The sequence below is a fragment of the Microtus oregoni genome, unplaced genomic scaffold (genome assembly GCF_018167655.1).
Source record: "Microtus oregoni isolate MIOR12 unplaced genomic scaffold, Mior012 000046F_ref0000063, whole genome shotgun sequence".
Lineage (NCBI taxonomy): Eukaryota > Metazoa > Chordata > Mammalia > Rodentia > Cricetidae > Microtus > Microtus oregoni.
The window spans coordinates 500,233-519,478 of record NW_024543220.1 but is presented as its reverse complement, the minus strand read 5'-3'; the positions used below and the strand labels follow the sequence as shown (position 1 = coordinate 519,478).

Sequence of the window (19,246 nt, the reverse complement as noted above, 5' to 3'; positions counted from 1 at the left end):
GTTCCTGCGCCTTGCCTGCTACTTGTAGCCATGAGTCAGTGGCCTGATGGACTCCTATTCCCTCCGGAGTTATAAGCCCAAATAAGCCCTTCCTTCTATAAGTTGCTCTTGGTCATGATATTTTATCATAGCAACAGAACCATAAGTAACACCACTATCAAATTTACTGTTTCTATTGTCAACTTGATTAGACTGTGGAACACCCAAGCATCAGTGAGACCCAGCTGTGCTATGTTGGTGAGGGGTCCTAGAGAGATTAGCTGAGGCAGGAAGATTCTCCCTCCATCCCAGAACTGAATAGCGAGAGGGAAAACCTAGCCGGCTGAGTACACCCCACCCCTGCTTCCTTCCAGTATGTGAGCAAGCTTCCTCTCACAACCACGCCTTTCCCACCATGTCGGACTGTATCTCCTGAACCCCAAGTCAAATTAGACCCTTCCTCTGTTAAGTTGCCCTTTTTCAGGTATTTGACTACAGCAATAAGAAAAGCAGCTAAAGCAAACATTAATGTATCGTTAAACATTAAATAAAATAGCTAAGCAATTTCCGTTTCCTCTCTAAAGCAGTTGTTTCCCAGCCCTTGTGACCGCAGCTCACCAATGGTATAAGCTTCACATCTCAGAGACCCGGTACGCTGTATAGGTGTTATAACTGTGACTACCCCTCCTAATTGGATATTAGCCATTCCCATCCCATTGGCTTCAGGCAAAATGGTGATTGGCACCCGAGACTGGAGTGTTGAGTCCCCATCCCAACCAGGCAAGAAGCAAGGCCTCCAGAAGCTGCCAGCTCAACTGACGCCTAGACTTTAGACCAGCAAGGCACGGTTATGCCTCAGACAAACAATTTAGTCAAATCAGTAATAATTGCAGTGACCCAAAATATCAAACATGTTTAAATTCATGAGTTCGAAATGATCCAGGCATCTAGCATCACCTTCACAACATGTGAACCCACTGACCTCTGATACCATATTTGAAGCTTCCCCCACTGTTGAAAACTGCAGTAGACTTGGAGACTCATTAATTGAGCTCTCTATAATTAAAATTATTTTACATGCATGCGGTACCTTCTTTGAAAGGTAAACTTTATGATGAATCCTGTCAGAAATTAAAACCATTTTCAAGTCAGAAATTTAAGCTATTTTTAAAAATAAGCTGGTTTTTCCCAACTGTCCTTTCCCATCGCCGATATAACAAATAACCACGGACATAGTGGCTTAAACAATTCCAGTTTACCACCTTGGGGTTCTAGAGGCTGTAAATCCAAATTATTAAACACCTTTAAAGTCTTTAAGCCCAAGGCCAGCTCCTCCTGGAGCCTCCCAGACTGGTGACAACGACAGCCTATGCTTCCATTCCTTGCTTGTCTTTCTCTCTTAGAGCTCCTGCATCCCTGTGGTAAGTGGACAAGGAGTCAGAGACGAGTGGACCAGGCAGGACTACATCTCAGGAGCTGTATTTCTGGACGGTCAGCCTGCCCCTTGTGGTTAAGAATTCTTAAAGTTACAGTTAGATTCTCCCCCCTGTATCAGAAACTAGGGTGTCCCTAATGAAGGCTCTGCAGCCTCTGAAGATGGTAGTTTCTGTTTGTTTGTTTGTTTGTTTGTTTTCTTTGCTTTGGTGTCTGTCCTGGAACTAGCTCTTGTAGTCTAGGCTGGCCTCGAACTCACAGAGATCTGCCTGCCCCTGCCTTCCGAGTGCTGAGATTAAAGGCGTGCACCACCAGCGTCCGGTTTCTTTATAATTTTCTTGCACTGTGGTTTTCAACACACACACACACCTTGTGGGCTTTTCTAGAGGGTTATGGGGAAAATACTCTAAAAAAGAGGATTTGCCCTCTATGACTTGAGCGTGGGAAAGGGTCTCCTTGAGCCATGAATATCCACCTATCTCATAAATATTCATAAAACAGTCTTTAAAACCACAGCACAGAGGCTACTGAACTGCTTTTCCACCTCCACATCTCTCTGGAGTGCGGACTAAGTGACCTTCTGTGTCTCTCACCGAAATCTTTCCTTCTAGGACCAGAGCAGGGCTGGAGAGACGGCTCAGTAAAGAGCATTCGCTGCTCTTGCAGAGGACCCAGGTCTGGCTCACAACCGTTTATAAATCCTACTCCAGGGGATCCAATGTCTTCTTTTTATCTCTGTGGGCACCAAGCACACATTGGTCTGCATATATACATGCAGGCAAAACATTCATAAAATAAGTTTAAATAAATCTAAAAAAGGAGATCCCTCCCCTGTAATAAAAGAAGTCTTGTTATTATGTTAGATCCACCCCCATAATCCAGAATATTCTCTTTCTTAAGATTCTCAACTGAATTATAGTTCCAACCCCTAGTTGCCATGTATGGTGTGGCCTTCATGGGGTAAGACATGGACAACTTTGGTTGTGCCAACCCCTATTTAGATAGAGCCAGGCGTTATCTGTGGATGCGCCGGTAAAGGAGAAGTGCCCGGGACAAGAATGGAACCGTGAACCATCATAGGTTCCTCCAGGCAGATGGACACTGTAGCTGCAGGGCAGTGGCAAGAGGCCAGCAGGCTGCTCCCTCCAGAGCTGGCCTCTGCCCTGGCAGCACAAACCGGCTTTGGCGCCCATGGCCTTCACAGCCAAGTAGGTACCAGAAGCCATCATGATTTTAAAAGATGTCTTCAACTAATGGTCATGAGAGTCCAGAGAGGTAACCTACTTTTCCATTTTAATACTAGCCTTCAGGCCGGGGAAACCAACGGAACCAATACGCCCCACAAGTTTGATGACCGCACTCTTCCAAAGCCAGTCGTGTGTGTGACACCTGAGAAAAATTTTCCGTGCCTGTGTCTGACCAGTATGGTCACCTCCTGGTTCCTTTTACATCTGTAAACGTGCCTTTTTTCAAAGGAAGCTTTATGCAATGGCCTTAAGTGAAGACCAGGACCACTTTCGTAACCAAAACAAGTGGTGATAAGTTCTTCACGGTGACGGACCTAAGGCAGGCATCAGACCCTCACGTGCCAGCTATGGTCCACAGCCCCTGTTGGGAAGACAGGACTCTCAAAGTCGGTCCGAGCAAGGCACAGTGTGAAATGTGGCCTGGCTGATGATTTGTTCCGATGGCACACAACTGGTCCTTTCTCATGTGGTAGCCTGGGCCGGATGAACCTCTGTGTGCCATCATAAATTCACTACCACAAAGTGCTGCTTGGTGCTTGACCTCGGGTTTAGTCCAAGCTATGGTTGTGGTTTGTCCTCAGGAAGTGTAAGAAGGCCCACGTGGCCCCTGGGGCTAGCGTACCCAGTATGTTAGGAATGGAGAGAGCTACCATGCTGGTAGCTGCTCCCTTCATGGCTCCCTGTGTGTTCCCAGCATGGTGCCAGGGCCACCAGCACCACATCCTGAGCCCAGGCATTCACAGCCTAGACAAGTTCAACAACAGATAGAAAAAGTGAATTAAGCATTTGTGTTCCAAACCTTTCAGCAAAGAAGTGGTCCCAGTCAGAGGGTTCATTCTCAGCTGAAATCTGTTATTTCTTTTATAGTTATTTGACTCACTATTGAGCTGTAGTTATGAATCAAGAAATATGGTAAATGGTGCTAAGTTGTTTCTTATAAAAACTAGGTTGGAATGACAACTTATCCTGGAGAGGTTGTGGAGAAAAGGGAACACTTCTGGTGGGAATGCAAGCTGGTACAGCCCCTTTGGATATCAGTGTGGTGATTTCTCAGAAAATTAAGAAACAACCTTCCTCAAGACCCAGTAATACCACTTTGGGGTATATATCTAAAGGATGCTCAATCGTGTCACAAGGACATGTGCTCAACTATGTTCATAGCAGCATTGTTTGTTATAGCCAGAACCTGGAAACAACCTAAATGCCCCTCGACTGAAGATAAGGAAAATGTGGTACATTTACACAATGGAGTACTACACAGCCAAGAACAATAACAACATCTTGAAATTTGCAGGCAAATGGATGGAGCTAGAAAATATCATATTGAGTGAGGTAATCCAGACCTAGAAAGAAAATTATCATATGTACTCACTCATAAGTGGTTTTTAAACATAAAGCAAAGAAAATCAGCCTACAAATCACAATCCCAGAAAACCTAGACAACAATGAGGACCCTAAGAGAGATCATGGATCTAATGGATCTAATCTACATAGGAAGTAGTAAAAGACAAGATCTCCTGAGTAAATTGGGAGCATGGGGACCTTGGGAGAGGGTTGAAGGGGAGGGGAGAGGCAGGGAGTGGAGTAGAGAAAAATGTAGAGCTCAAGAAAAATCAATTTAAAAAAGCTAAGTTGGAAAAAAATGAAACACAACAAAAATAAGTCAAATCCTATAAGGAGGCCCTCTCCCTATGATGTCATTAAACCAGGAGATGTGAGTTATTTTGTGATTTTTTTTTTTAAACTCAGTTGTGTGGTACTCAGGTGGGGACCTTGTAGATGACAACATTTTACAGTGTCAAAAGGTTAGCCATCACTTGTGGAATGAGAAATGACACAGGTTGTCCTCTGGCCACCAGGTGCACATACATGTGTGCACATACCCTTGTGTGCCTACAAAAGCTCACCCTCATGTGTGCGTACACACACAGCCCAGAAAGGTGGTTCGTTATATGGATAAATTATAATTCTATTTGCATTTTTTATTTTTATGTATGTGTATGTTCTTTCGTGAGTCCATGTGCACCACATGCATGCGGAAATAGAAGACTGCATGGGATCCCCTGCAACAGGAATTACAGACAGCTGTGAGTCTCCACATGGGTGCTGGATACAGGTCCTCTGCAAGAGCAGTGTAACCTCTTAAACACTGAGCCACCTCTCCAGCCTCTATAATAGTATTTTAAAAACCAGGTCAGACATACCCAATAGATATAGAGATATGTAGGAAGCCTCTTCCCAACATCTCTCTTCTATGATTGAGAGGGTAAAAAAACAAAACAAAACAAAAAACCCAAAAAACCAAGAGGGAGGACCTACCTAAATGTATAAATACAAGCATCTTAAATATTTTTAAAATTAGAGTTTTTTTTTAACTTTTTAGAAGTAGGAGGGGGGTGCTGTGGCGGTTGGGGTGTTGCCATGAGTGCTGGGAAATGAACTTGGGTTCTCTAGAAGTGTTCTACACATTCTTAACTGCTGAGCCATATCTCCAGTCCCTGCATTTAGCTTTTATTTTTTTAAAGAAAAAGATTTATTTATTTTTTTTTTTATGTGCATTGGTGTTTTGCCTGCATGTGTGTCTGTGTGAGGGTGTCAGAGCCCCTGGAACTGGAGTTACAAACAGTTGTGAGAATTGAACCCAGGTCCTCTGGAAGAGCAGCCAATGCTCTTAACCCCTGAGCCATCTCTCCAGCCCCTGCTTTTTAAAAGCTGCCTCTCATACCGGTCAGCAGACAGGGGTCTAGACATCCCACCATGGCCCATGTGCAGTCCTGGCTGCATCTGGCTGATTCCAGGAGCTGAAGAGCTCTTGAGGAAGACTAATTTCCAAGAACTCAGACCTCCCTCGACCCCCCACCCCCACCCCCGGACCTGAGTTATGCAACCCCACATAGAAAATGCCAAGGGGACGGAGCCTTGGACAAACAAAGTGGGCTGGGGACAGAAGGCAGGAAGTGGAGGGTGATACAGCCACCTCAGGTCAGAGGTGGCATCTCCACAGAGTCACTTAAAGGGCCTTGCTCCTCCAAGAAAGGTCACAGCTAAGGCCATGGCCTCGGAGGCCACTTCTCGCTTCTCGCTCAGTTTACCAATTAGCAGGCTAGTCCCACAACCGAGGCCTGGAGGTAGTGGCTTGTTTAGGTAATTGATGGTGTTGTTCTCACTGGGGAATCTTAGCACATCAAAAGCTGTTGAGAAGCCAAAATTCACCGAGAGTCTGTATTAATCACTTTGTCAAGCTCAACAAAGGCCCTCTGGCTTTGCTAACAACCCCAGGTGAGGTAGCAATCCTCAGTTAAACAATGAAGCTGTGGGGCTCTTATCAATGTATCAAAGGGCTGGGGCACACATTTTCACCTGTTTTCCTTTCATGAGCATAGCGGGAAGTTCAGGTAGAGCCAGTATTTTCCAAACTTCCCAAGTGCAAGGAAGACAAGTCCCCAGCTCCACTGACGCTCACAGAGAAGGCTCTAGAGACTTTAGTGGACCGTGAGGTCAGAGTCGCCTTGTCTGGGTTTGAGGAACTTAGTGACAGTGACTGGCTTCTACCCCTTAGCACTTCCTCCTGCCCTGAATTTGACTTCTGTAGTACCAGCAAAGTGAACTTCCTTCCCCAGGCTGCTGAGCCAGCCTTCCCAGACGGCACCCCAGAAATCAACCTCCTGATAGTGTTTCTAACTAATTATCCAATTCCAAGCCATCTCTCCCAAGGTTCTGTTCACATTCAGACAGACCCCTCCTTGGTCTCCTGAAGGCCTTCAGGACATGTTACATTGTCCCTTCTTTCGCTGTCCAGGGCCATGGGCAGCTCAGGTATCCTTGGACTTCTGGTCACACTTCAGATGCCAGCGCCAGTTCTTCGGGGCCAAGTCAGTACTGCAGAACACCAAGAAATGCCCGGGAAAGAGTGGATTTGCTGCAGTATTAGACCTCACAGCATAGCTGTCTTTAAAAGATCAGGGATACCTGAAGCCACGAGGAAGCCAATGCCTGGTTGGGGTGGGGTTCTGAAAGCCACAGAGTTCATGTCAACGGGTACTTAAAAGCATGTGTGCCACACCAGAGAGATAGAAAAGAGCTTCTCTGATGAATGGGGAAGTCAGGGGTCCCCTTGGTTTGGCAGGGCCATGAAAACCATCTTCCAGCCTCAAGCCTTTAGACTGGAGCAATCTTGTACATTTTTAGGATGACTGGTTTCCTGCTCTGGGCTTAGACTCAAAGTCTTCTCCAAGGCCAGGATTAAGGTGAATCACAAGAGAGACACCTAGAGCACATTTTACTAAGACCCTCCCCCTTGCGGATGTGACCATATCAGCCCTGCTCCTGTGGTTCACTGTGGTGCTAAGGAGCAAATTGTTGGCTCTCTCTGGCTCGTACCCGCGTCGCCCAAACTTCTCTTTGCCTCCACCCTGTCAGTGGCCTCTACTTTGTGACATGCCTCTCTGAATCTGTATCAAAAAAATCTGTTTTGTAAGGACAGTGGTCCTGGGTTTGGGTCTTAGGATTCCTATTATGGTGAAGAGACACCATGACCAAGGCAACTTTTATAAAGGAAAACATTTAATTGGGGCTGGCTTACAGTTCAGAGGTTCAGTCCCTTATCACCATGACTGGACATGGTAGCATGCAGGCAGACATGGTGCTGGAGGGGTAGTTGAGAGCGCTATGTTTGAACCTGCAGACAATGGGAAGAGTAGCTAGGTCTAGCTGGAGCTTCTAGACCTCAAAGCCTGCCCCTGGGGCCACACTTCCTCCAACAAGGCCACACTTCCTGGTAGTGCCACTCCCTGTGAGCCCATGGAGCCACTTTCTTCCGAACCACTACATTGTCCACACTGGGTTATATTTGCAGAGACCTATTTCCTCATATTGGAGGTTCCAGTGGATACTAATTATATGGGGACACCAGTCAGTCTACTCCAAGGACCATCAAAACTGGTCATTAATTCACTTGCATAGTAGTACATAGTGTATGTGGTGGGGGCATGTGATTTGTGTGGTATAAGTACAATATATGTGTTCATATGTGGTATGCATGGTGTGTGTGTATGTGCTGTATGGGTTATGTGGTATATATTTAATGTGTGTATCATTTGTATGTAGTATGTATGTGTCATGTGAGTTTATTACATGAATAATGTATATGGTACTTATGTTATATACCTGTATGTGATATGTATGTTGTGTATATGTAGTATGTACTATGTGTGTATGATATGGGGGAGTGGTTAGTTGTGTATGTAATATCTACATGTGGGCTGTGTTATGTGGCATGTGAGGTGTATATGTGCTGTATCCTTACTGCCCAAGGACAGAGCTGGTGAGGCAAGAAGCCCCACTCCAAAGCCTTCTTGCTGTGGGCTCACACTGAGTGTCCTGCTTTTCCTGTTTTCTCGTGTTCTTCCTGCACATTATGACAACACTAACCTATATTCCGGGGTTTAGTCAGAACCCCATTAGAGGTAAAAAAGACAGTGGAGCCCTGTCTGATCCTGGATCACAAAGTCCCTGGTGCGCAGTCTCCCGTCAGGTCCCCAGGGAGAAGGGACAACACACATGGCAAAGAGGAGCATGCAGTGTGACAAGATCTATCTTTGAAACCCACGTAAAATTCAGTGTGCCACAAGCCCAGGACAAGAGGATGCCTCCTTTCTTCTAAAAGCCAGCAACTGACACCCAGAGGTCATTACAAGAAATAAACATTTTTCCCTTAGTAATCCAGGGTGCTCTAGCACCCACGAGATTATGGAAACATCTCTGGCACTTTGTATTTCAGCCAGTTCTGGCATCCAACATTTTCTGCCTGACAGATAAAGGAACATGTCCTCTACCACAGCTCACAGTCCGCAAGGGTCTGCACCGGCTGCCGTTTCAAAACACGGCTGCACCCAGGTCTCCTCAGGTGCTCTACCTTCAGACACCCTTTCCCTCACCCTGCTGTCCCAGACTGGAACTGAGAACTCAGCTTCCCTGAAAGTGTGCCCCCTCCACCATCAGCCAGGCCCTGTCCTCAGTCCTTTGTCTGGCTGGAAATTCCTAGGCCCAGGTCCAGTCTAAGTCCTACACTGAATTCTGGACTATACTTCAGGAACTCTTGCTGCCAGCTCATCTCTTCACAGCAAGAACCTCCATGATCCCCCGTCACTGTCTCAGCTGGCAGAGTCCTCCTTGGTGTCTGGTTTACTTAGATTCACTGTTTTCACTTCTAATAAAAATCCAAAAGTGCCTTAGCCTTAAGTGGCCTTTGTTGTTTGTTTGCTTTATTTTGTTTTATTTTTTGGTTGTTGTTGTTTTGCCAGAAATAACACTCAAAACGTCTGCTCTTGGACTTGGAATGTGGGGCAACTGAAGTCTGTCAATTCTTCAAGAATTTTCTGTATCAAAATTACACAGCAGCATTCTTGGCTCGGGCCAGATCAGTACCTTCCACTACAGGCCTGTGGTCTTCTTCCTCAATCCATTCAAATTAGAATTCAATTTGCAACTTGCTGAGTCAACCGGAGTGTTGCTATTTCCTCTTCTGTGTTCCGCGTTTTTGTGATGATCCAGAACAGAGCTTCCTCAAGCCTCAGCTGTGACAACCACAAGGAGCAGACACAAACCCACTCTCAGCCACTTCAGCTGAGCCATAGACCACGGGAAAACTAAATGTAGAGCTGGAGAAATGGTTCAGAGGTTAAGAGCACTGGCGGCTCTTCCAATGGTCCTGAGTTCAATTCCCAACAACGACGTGGTGACTCACAACCATCTGTAATGAGATCTGATGCCTTCTTCTGGCCTGTGGGCAAACATGCAAACAAACACTGTGCACATAATAAATACATAAAATCTTTAAAAGATGAAGAGTAATTGTTAGTGACTGAGTTTGGGGTGGTTTGTTACACAGCAATAGCTGACTGATATAGCTACATTCACTTAATTTCCCTGAACCTTCATTTCTGCATCTATAAAATCAGACCACTGGATCAAAACTCAGTAAGCAGAGCCTTTTTACTCATGATGCACAAATAATGACCGTGATAAATAATGGCTATGACACATGTCCAGCAGTACCAGAGACTAAATGTGTCATGGATTAAGACTGCAGACGCTAGAGGTAGAGAAGGACTGGAATATTTTAATTGAGGTTAAGAACTTGGGACATGAGGGCTGGAGAGATGGCTCAATGGTTAAAAGCACTGGTTGTTCTTCCAGAGGACCTAGATTCAATTCCCAGCCCCCACATGGCGGCTCACAATTGTCTATAAATGCAGTTCTAGAGGATCTGACATTCTCACACCAATGCACATAAAAGAAACAAACAAAACCTTGAATATATGGTGAGCTGTTATGGTGAGAAAGTCTCTGGAGCCCCTGCAGAGCTGGGCTGGTTTGAATGTCCCCCATAGGCTTGGGGATCTTGGCACTTGGTGGCTCTGCTTGGGGAGGCTGTGGAACCTGTAGAAGGTGGAGCCTTGCTAGAAGAAGCACAACACTGGGGTCTGGCTTTAAATGTTTATTATCTCTCACCACTTCCTGTTTGCTTTCACCATTTCCTGTTTATGGAAGATTTGAACTCTCAGCTTCCTGCTCCAGCTGCCAAGCCTGCTGTTCTCTCCCAACCATGACGGACTCTCATCCTTCGAGAACTATATACCAAAATGAACTTAGTTTTTGGTCATGGTGTTTTACCGTAGCAACAGAAAGTAACTCACACAGAAGTCGGTACCAGGATCGTAAGGTATGACCACATTCTTTCGGGCAGGACTGTGGAAGGAGTCCAGAACTCTGGGCTGGGAAAGCTGTCCGCTGCTCAGAGTTCTGTGGGAGTTTGTAAACTCACGCTGGAAGTGGTGCAGGCGATGCAGCCTGGTTTGTGAGGTTTCAGAGGGAAATTTGAGTCTTTAAAAGACTTGCAGGGCTATTTGGTGGTATAGTCTGATTAATAATCAGCCACTTCTGGGCAGCTGGGGCAGAAGAGTCACCTGTTATTAACAAGAGGCCAGCACCACTGAAGCCTGTGGAGACTTCTTTGATTAGGATTGATGTAAGAGGGCCGAGCCCACTGTGGGTGATGCCAAGCCTGCTGGTGGTCGCGAATAGTATGGGAAACCTGGCTGAGCAAGCCATGGAAAGCAAGCCAGTAAGCAACACTCTGATTCTGTTCCTGCCTCCATTCCTGCCCTGACTTCCTTTCATGATGGGCTGTAACCTATAAGTCAAACAAACCCCTTCCTTCCCCAGGTTGCTTTTGGTCAATGTTTTATCATAGCAAACAGAAACCAAACTACTCCAAGAGCTGGAAGGCAAGTTGGGAAGTGTGGGGTTCTCTCGAGCCCTCGCTGGCATAGGGAGAAAGAACAGAGTGGTGGCAGATAGACCTTATAGTCAAGGAAGAGAGGGGTAAGTGGTGGGTGGTGGGTACTTTGGTTAGCTGGCTTATTATTTGGTTAGTTTACTGGTTGGTTGGTTAGTTTAGTGGCTAGCTAACTGCATTATTCACTTGGTAGCGCGGTAAAGGACCGAGAGAGTTAGGGCTGCAGTGGGGCTGCAGTGAGCAGGAAACGCAGTGCCTACAGTCAGGAGAGGAAGGAGGAAGGCTCCACAGGGTTTATGTGCCAATTTGCCACACGTCATTTACACTTTAAGTTCTCAAACCCAAAGGCAAGGAAACCAGCAACCACACGGAAAGAGATAGCGCTCTTCCCTTCAAGACAGATAAATGGCAGTGGTGGCATGGGAAAACGTGAACATTTTCTGGGAAGTGGACGGAGTTAGGGGTTGTTTTACAAAGCAGTTTTTCAAGAAAGAGATTCTGAAGTAAGAGCTGTTAGGGACGAAGCATCAACACCAATGGGTTAACAACAGTTTATGTTGCTGTAGTGAGAAAACTGTTCAAAATGCCCCCACTTTCAAAGAAAGTATGGCCACCTCCGCTGCATCATATGGAAAATCATAGGTCTGAGGTCCGAAGCTGGCTGTGGCACTCTGGCGGTGGTAAAATTACCCACGGCACCCCTATACTGCCTGCCTTCCCGTGCGTGTGTGTGTGTGTATGTGCACACACATTTTACACTTGGGTAAATTGAGGCACAGTATCTTACCTAGCTTGTTTAAGGTCTTAAGGTCAAGGTCAGTCAGAATTTGAACCCAGGTCATCACAAAGTCCAAGCTCTGAGCCAACATAGAAAGTGGGAGAGGCAGACACGAGTAAGGTGTCTGTGGACTGGCAAGCTACCAATGTCTTGAGAGTGTATTGTTTCCCTGAGTGGGCTCAGCTGCCCACTTGGCGGTGCTTCACATCTTTGCTCTAGTCAACAGGACAGAGATGAACTTTAACCCACACTACAGTACAGCACGGCTTACAAAGAAAATTTTTTACGATTGTAACAGATGAGGGTGGTGGCTCCCTAAGGTGACAGTCACAGTGTCAAAGAACAGTGCACTGAGTGTTCTGGGTGTTCGTTTGTGCCCCACAAAGTCCTATAGGTTGTGTCTTTTTGTTCAGCACAGTCGATCAGGTCACTGAGTGCCTAGTGCCCAATAGGAGGGTATTGAGTGCTTGGGCCGAATACTGAGAATTCCAACTAAAGTGAGTTATACCTGCCCCTGCCCTTGGGGGACCCACCTTCAGGTGGGGAAGCTGCTGGGTGATCAGGAAGAGAGAAGGTAACAGGTGTGAGGAGAGCCTAGGGATGCAAAGGATGAAGCTGTCAGCTGAGAAAGGAAGCCAACTTCCCACAAACAAGGGGAACTAGGCAGTGAGCAGCCGCACACAGAGGAACTGGGGACAAAAGGGGGACAGCTGAGAGGTGACAGGAGAGGCACCGGCAAGGACAGGTCCCCAAGAGCCCTCGTGAGCTGAGCCAGGAGGAGCTGATTTGAGGGAAGGAGGCCCAAGGAAGGCTTATTTTTCACACTGGGGTGCAGTTAGCTACTTGTGGGGTCTCCTGACTATAGGTATAGAGTGAATTTGAGGAACTGGGGACAGGGCAAACAGGGAGGCTCCCAGCCTCAGATTCTCTAGGCGTCTTCAGCCTTAGGGGAGCAGATAGAAAAGGGACAGGGTCCAGGGCCACCTAGGAATGTAGACTGGCTGTAGGGATGTGAGACGCGGGGTGGGGGGTGGGGGGGGACACCAAGACAGAGTCCCAAAGAGCCATGCGCGGCAAGGTGGAAGTTTGTGTGTGTGCAGAGAAGTGGGGGGCTGTTGACCTTCCCTTACCCACAGGAAACGAGAAAGGAAATGTGACCTGCCCAACATCACTCTGCAGGAAATCGTTGGTCCCTAAATGAAAGGTCTGGCTGATTCCCAGCGCACGACGCTTTTCCTGAGAGCTTCTCACCCTTGACCTTCGCAGTCCCTCCTGCCAGGGGATGCGGTTGCTAAAGTGCCCCGTTGCCTGTGTGCTCAGAGAGAGGTGAGGTGTGTAACGGATTGTAGTCCCTCCTCGGCGCTCTGCAGCCCGTGGTCCACTGCCTATTGATTTGTGAAGGTGGGAGAGTGGTGTGTGCAGTATTTTCCCCGTCTCAGGGAGTCTAATGTAAATTGTGCATTTATTGACAATAAGAGGGTGCAGGGTAGCTGAAATGTCAAGTCTTTTTGCTCTGGAGCAGAATGATAACTTGGGCCCACAGATGCTGACTATCTCATTGATCAGTTCTGCTCGTTGGCAGGGCTTCCAATTGGTTTGTGGCTAAATAATTACAATGGGCGAGATCAATCAATCCCTACATAAACACACATTGTGGTAGGGACAATGGAGCACTGGACCTATGGGGACAATCGTATCAACAGTGGATGCTGGGGAAGAGTCTAGATGCCGATGCTCTACACTATGGGGCTGGTGATCAATAGGACAAGGCAGAACAAGGCCTGCTCTTTGCTCCCACTCTACAGGTGGTCACGTGCTTCTTCTCCCCGCCCCAGGGGTTGGGATGCTCTACCACGCAACACCCCTACCACCACATATGCATCCCATCCCATCTTCCCTAGTCTTGTTCTCTCATTTCAAATGCTTTACCTCCCTGAGTTCATGGGACCCCTGCCCACAGCATAGCCACGAGGCAGACCAGGACATAGTCGAGAAAACCCTTCACTGCTTGAATGAACAGAGAACTTACTCTTTCGAATAGAAGTCACAAGCAAGGCCTTTTGCCAGGTGCTGGAGATGCAGTGGCGTCCGTGGGCCCACGGGAGGGAAACTCATCCCGCCCTCCCTTGCACACGCACGTGCACATTCGGCCATATCTGTAACAGTATCCCATGAAGCAATGGTGCTGTAATAGCTAGTTGGGCACCAGAATGGTGACTGCTGAGCAGCTACGGGACACTTGTGACTTTAACTCAGATGCTTCCATCAGGACATACGGTCAGGAAGACAGGATAGGTACTTGCAACACGATAATGTTGTAGCACTTAGAGGGAAGGGGCAGAAAGACAAGGCTCGTTGCACACTGGCCTGGTTGAAGGGTCCTCCATGGAAGAAGAACTCTAAGGCAGGCTTTTGAAGGGTAGACAGGATGTAATGTAACAGCCAGGGGAGACTTTCTGGCAAGAGGGCTTGTGAGAGAGGAAGGTGCTGTGTGCCAGGCGGAAGAGTAGGACAGAAAGAGTTTAAGGCACTCTCTGAGCAGAATGTGGAGTTGCTGGTGTGGTGTGTTGCAATGCTGGCCCTCTCTGGCTCTCTCCCCAGGATGTCTGTGCCAGCCTCAGGAAGGACGGTTTGGGTGGAGGAGAAGCCCCTGTTTCTAGGAGGCTGGCTTAGCTTTTTGGATCGCCTCTGATACCATTTTCCCAAATCCTTTGAAAAATGGGGGGTGGGACTTCCTTCAGGAGCCGGCCGTCCCTGGAAATGAAGCTTCAGAAGCTTGTCTTGGTGTGAGGCTGTCTAAGAGGGGTGGGGTAGCTCATCAGTATGGCCTGGAGCTGGACTCTGCTTAAGTTGGTGACAAACCAAAAATGCCAGTTCTAGAGGAACCCTGAATCCATAGTCCTCCTCACCCCTTCTACCAGGAAGTTGTACAATATCACACATTTCTGATGAGCCAGAAGCCATGAGGCCTCCAGTAACTGAGACGATGACCATGTGATCATCTGCCCTTTATCTCTTGGCTCCCCAAAGACACTTTTCCTTCAAGTTATCCCTGCCACAAGGAACAAGTCCCTGGAAGACTACAGGGATCCCCAAAGATGAGTACGTACCTTAAATACCTTAAATAGCAAAGGGTAGCCCATTTGTTTGCTCTTGGGGTATCTGGGGATGGGGGAAGGGAACACTCAGTAGCATTCTGGGAAAGCCACTCCCACTTCCTCCTCAGCAGAGTCAAGCAGGTACCTGAGTAGCTCAGGGAGGCACAGGCATAAAACTGACACTTGCTTCATTGCTGTAAGAAGTGAGATTCTTGTTTCATTTCTGCCTGATATGCTCTTAATGAGAAATGACTCCCACAGCTAGTGTGTTTGAATACCTGGTCTCCAGTGTGGGCACTATTCTGGATACTTGTAGACCCTTTGGGACTGTGGCCTAGCTAACAGAAGTAGGTTGCTGGGGGTGAACATGGAAGGTAATAGCCCCTTCAGCTTCTGGCCTGGGTTTCAGCTTACTGATCCACAAAGATGGTAAGTGGCCATGTTGCAAGCTCCTATCACCATAGGGTGAGGTGTCCCGGGGCCACCCTGAACTGAAGTAAACCTCCCCACCCCTTAAGTGGGGTGGTCATACAACATAAAAGCAACTGACACCCCTGCTTCAAGGCTAGATGCCACCAGAAGCCCAAATCCCTTTCTAGATAAGGAAAGGAAGGACAGGACATTGTCAGGAAAGTGCATCCCACACAGCATGAAGACCTGAATCTAGATTCCCAGCACCTATGTAAAAGGCCAGACATGCCGGTGTGTGCCTAGAACCCCAGCACGGGGGGAAGCAGGGACAGGGGATCCCTGGTACTTTCTGGCTATCCAACCTACCCAACCATGCGCTCCAGGTTCTTCTTTTTTTTTTTTAATTTTTTTTAGTTTTAGCAGCAGCCTGGACAAACTGCTTTTTTTAAGTATTTATTTATTTATTATGTATACAATATTCTGTCTGTGTGTATGCTTGTAGGCACCAGACCCCATTATAGATGGTTGTGAGCCACCATGTGGTTGCTGGGAATTGAACTCAGGACCTTCGAAAGAGCAGGCAATGCTCTTAACCTCTGAGCCATCTCTCCAGCCCCCAAGCTCCAGATTCTTGTCTCAAAAGAGAAAAAAAAGATAGAAAGGCTGGAGAGATGGCTCAGCAGTTCCGAGCATATATTGCTCTTGCAGAGGACCCCGGTTTTATTCCTGTTACCCACATCTGAAACCTACTGCTGCCTGTAACTCCGGCTCCAGGGAATCCAATGTCCTCTTCTGGCCTCTAAGGGCATCTGCCACTCCCACCCAGACACTTGTTCATACACATAATTTTCTTTTTTTAATGAAGGCAGATTAACAATTGTAGAAAACACCTGATTTTGATCTTTGGCTTCTATGCCCACATGTGTGTGCACACACATGCTAATGTGCACATACAAGAACAATCAGACACACAGAGAGAAGGAATGACCATAAGGAACGAGAATATGGCCACAGTTTTCTTAAAAACTAAAACCACAAAAACCCACAACAACAATCATCTGCCCAATGAATTCAGCCTTCGGGCAGAATTCAAAGTCTTCCACAACTGGTTCATTTGCCTGGATGAACAAATAGTGCCCAGAAGCTTTATTGTTTATAATCACCTTTTATTCAGATAGCAAATACTATTAGCCAGCTTAATCACCTATTTGCCAAATTGGGAGCTATTTTTAAGGACCAATCCTCTCTCAACAAAGACACTGTGCCCAGGGGCTTCCCGAGCCCACATCTAGACACCCTGTGTCCTCAGGACACAGTTCCTGATGGGTTGGATCTGCCGCAAGGGCTCAGCCTATCAGAAAAATGCCTTTGAAGGTCATAAAATACATCTGGCTGCATAACTTCTGGTGCGCATGCTAAAATAATCAGTCACGTTGCTTTACAGTCACACCTCGCACTCTAGCTCTGGAAAATCAATAAAGTGAGAAGGACAGAGACACTGTGCATGACTATTGAAAAGAGAAAACAAAACAAACCCCCCCCCCAAAAAAAAACCCGTAATATTCTGTGGAAATAGTCCTGGAGGAAGCGCAGACCTAGTTCTCGTGAGCAGGCGTGGTTTTTCTCTCCACACTCACCAGTGCCTTATTAAACTGAAGTACCCATTGTATTCCAAGCAAAAATGCAAAAAAAGCAAAAACAGGGAGCAGCGCGCATTCTTCTCTAGGGGCTCCGAGGCACTGGGAATTATCCACGGCCTTTGAAACGTATTTCTAAAGTGTCTATTATTCACACTCTTAATGTGCTGTTCTCCGGAAGTTACCACCTCTAATGGGCCTTTGCCTGGGATCCTTCCCCGCCTGAGATAGTCCCCCTCGCCTAAACTGCCCACTGTGTTCTTCCCTGAGCATCAAGCCCCAGCTAAAGGCCCATCTGCTGGCGAAGTCGAGTCTCAGAGAGGCTGACAGGGCTGGAGACGTAGCTTAGCTGAGAGAGTGCTTACTTAGCACGCACGAGGTCCTAGGTTTGATCCCCAAGACTGTTTAAAGCCAGGCATAGCGGTACACAGCTGTCATCCTCAAAAGACGGAGGTTGGAGGATCAGAAGTTTCAGGTCATCCTTGACGACGTAGTGAATTAGAGGCCAGCATGAGCTATATGAGACCCTGTCTCGAAAGAACAAAAACAGGTCACACGTGGAAGTGTGTGATGCTGGTAATCCCAGAACTCAGGAGGGAAAGGCAGAGGAATCTGTATGAGTCTGAGGTCAGCTTAATCTAATTGCCAGTTCCAGGCCAACCAGGGTTATGTAGTGAGAACCTGTCTCTGCAAATAAAAATTAAAAAAAAATCAGCAATAAAAACAAAGGCTAAAGGTTAAGGGTTCATAGAGAGGCATCCGTTGTTAAGAGCACTGGCTGCTCTTCCAAAGGACTGTGGCTCAATTCCCAGCATCCACATGGTCACTCCCAACCTTCCATAACTCAAGTCCCAGGGTATCTGACTCCCTCTTCTGGCCTCCTCAGGTACTGCATGCAGGTAGTAGACATATATGCACAAAACATGCAAAAACAGAAAGGAAAAATTAAAAACAAAAGCAAGGGCTGAAGGACTGAGACTGGGAGAGGAGAAACAAGAGTCATTCACAAGGCTCCAGTGAGGGCCCCCACACTGTTTCTGGGGTGTACTTCCAGGCTTCTGGGGCACTCTGTCAGGTCCTGGGGCTGCCACTTAGAATGAGTAGGATGTCCAGACAAAAGGAAAAATCACCATTTGTAGATAATTTGGGGTTTAGCCAACCTTTCAGTAGCAGAGTATCTAGGTCCACATAGCCCTACACTGAACAATGCCAAAGCCGTCCAGGTCCAGAAGGGTCTGCGGCCATCTTTGCTGATGCCTACACTGTGCCCAAGTGCCTGGGATGGCAAGGGCACTGACTCAAGCCCAGAGCAGCATTCCTGCCACCCGACCGAACCAATGTGCTGCTTGCCACTCCTCTGATGTTGAACTTTGAGCCAGAACTCATTGTGAGCCCTAATTTTGCCACTAGGCTCCCTAGCTTTCTTGTCCCATAGGGAACAACACATCCACCCTTGGAACCTGAGGGTCTCAAAAGGGTAGCTTGACTCTTTCAGCCCCTCAGTAGCAGTCTTTCCTTTTCACCAGCCTGTGGATGCATCCAGCTGTCTTTCCCAGGGAAAGGGCTTGACTTCCCTCCCACCATGGCTGACACAGCATCACTCCGTCAAATAAAGGTGGGAATGCCAAAGAGAATGAAGTTGAATAGGCTTCTTTCCTGCGGCATTTTCCAAGGCCTTTGATCTTCTGTGAATCTCCCAGAAAGGCAGGCCTACCTCAGATCTAACATTCCAAATATTGTCAGAAACAAAAACCCAGGAATGGCAAACAAACTGCTCTTCAGCCCGTGAATACCGACTTTGTGATCCTGGGCACTTTTTCCTCTATCTTCGATTGTATCAGAAAACACAAGTGTCCCTTGGTGTCCACATGGCCTAATTTTCAAGACCCCCAACAGACATCAAAACACAAGATTCTTTGGTCCCTTACAGAAAATGATTCAGGCTTTGTATACACACATTCCCCTCTGTGCTTTCAATCACCTCTAGATGACTTAGAGTAGCCACGGCGACAAGTGGACGTGCTAAGTAAACACTATGCTGTATTGTTCCGGGAATGATGGCGAGGGAAAATCCACACATGTTCAGTAGAGGTGAAGCACCATAGGCTCAACCCCTGAGCCATCTCCCAGCACTTTTTTTTTTTTTGGGACTTTCTACCACATTTGTTTTTGTATTTTAACCTGGGGTCGGTTGAATCCATGAATACAGGCCCATATAGAGGGCTGACTGAAATATTTTTCTTGTTCTGCCATGCTCTGGGCTTATCTGGCAGCCACATTCTACCCCAGTGGTTTATCTTAAATATGTCCTGGAAGTAGATAAGGCCCTAGAAATGGAACTCGGTCTCCCATACAGAAAGCAA

General features: G+C 47.1%; 1 protein-coding gene across 1 annotated transcript in view; it reads right to left on the bottom strand.

Annotated features, from left to right (window-relative positions):
* Positions 1 to 19,246, bottom strand: part of LOC121435528 (thromboxane-A synthase) — a 163,676-nt gene that overhangs the window by 139,680 nt on the left and 4,750 nt on the right. The window lies entirely within an intron of this gene.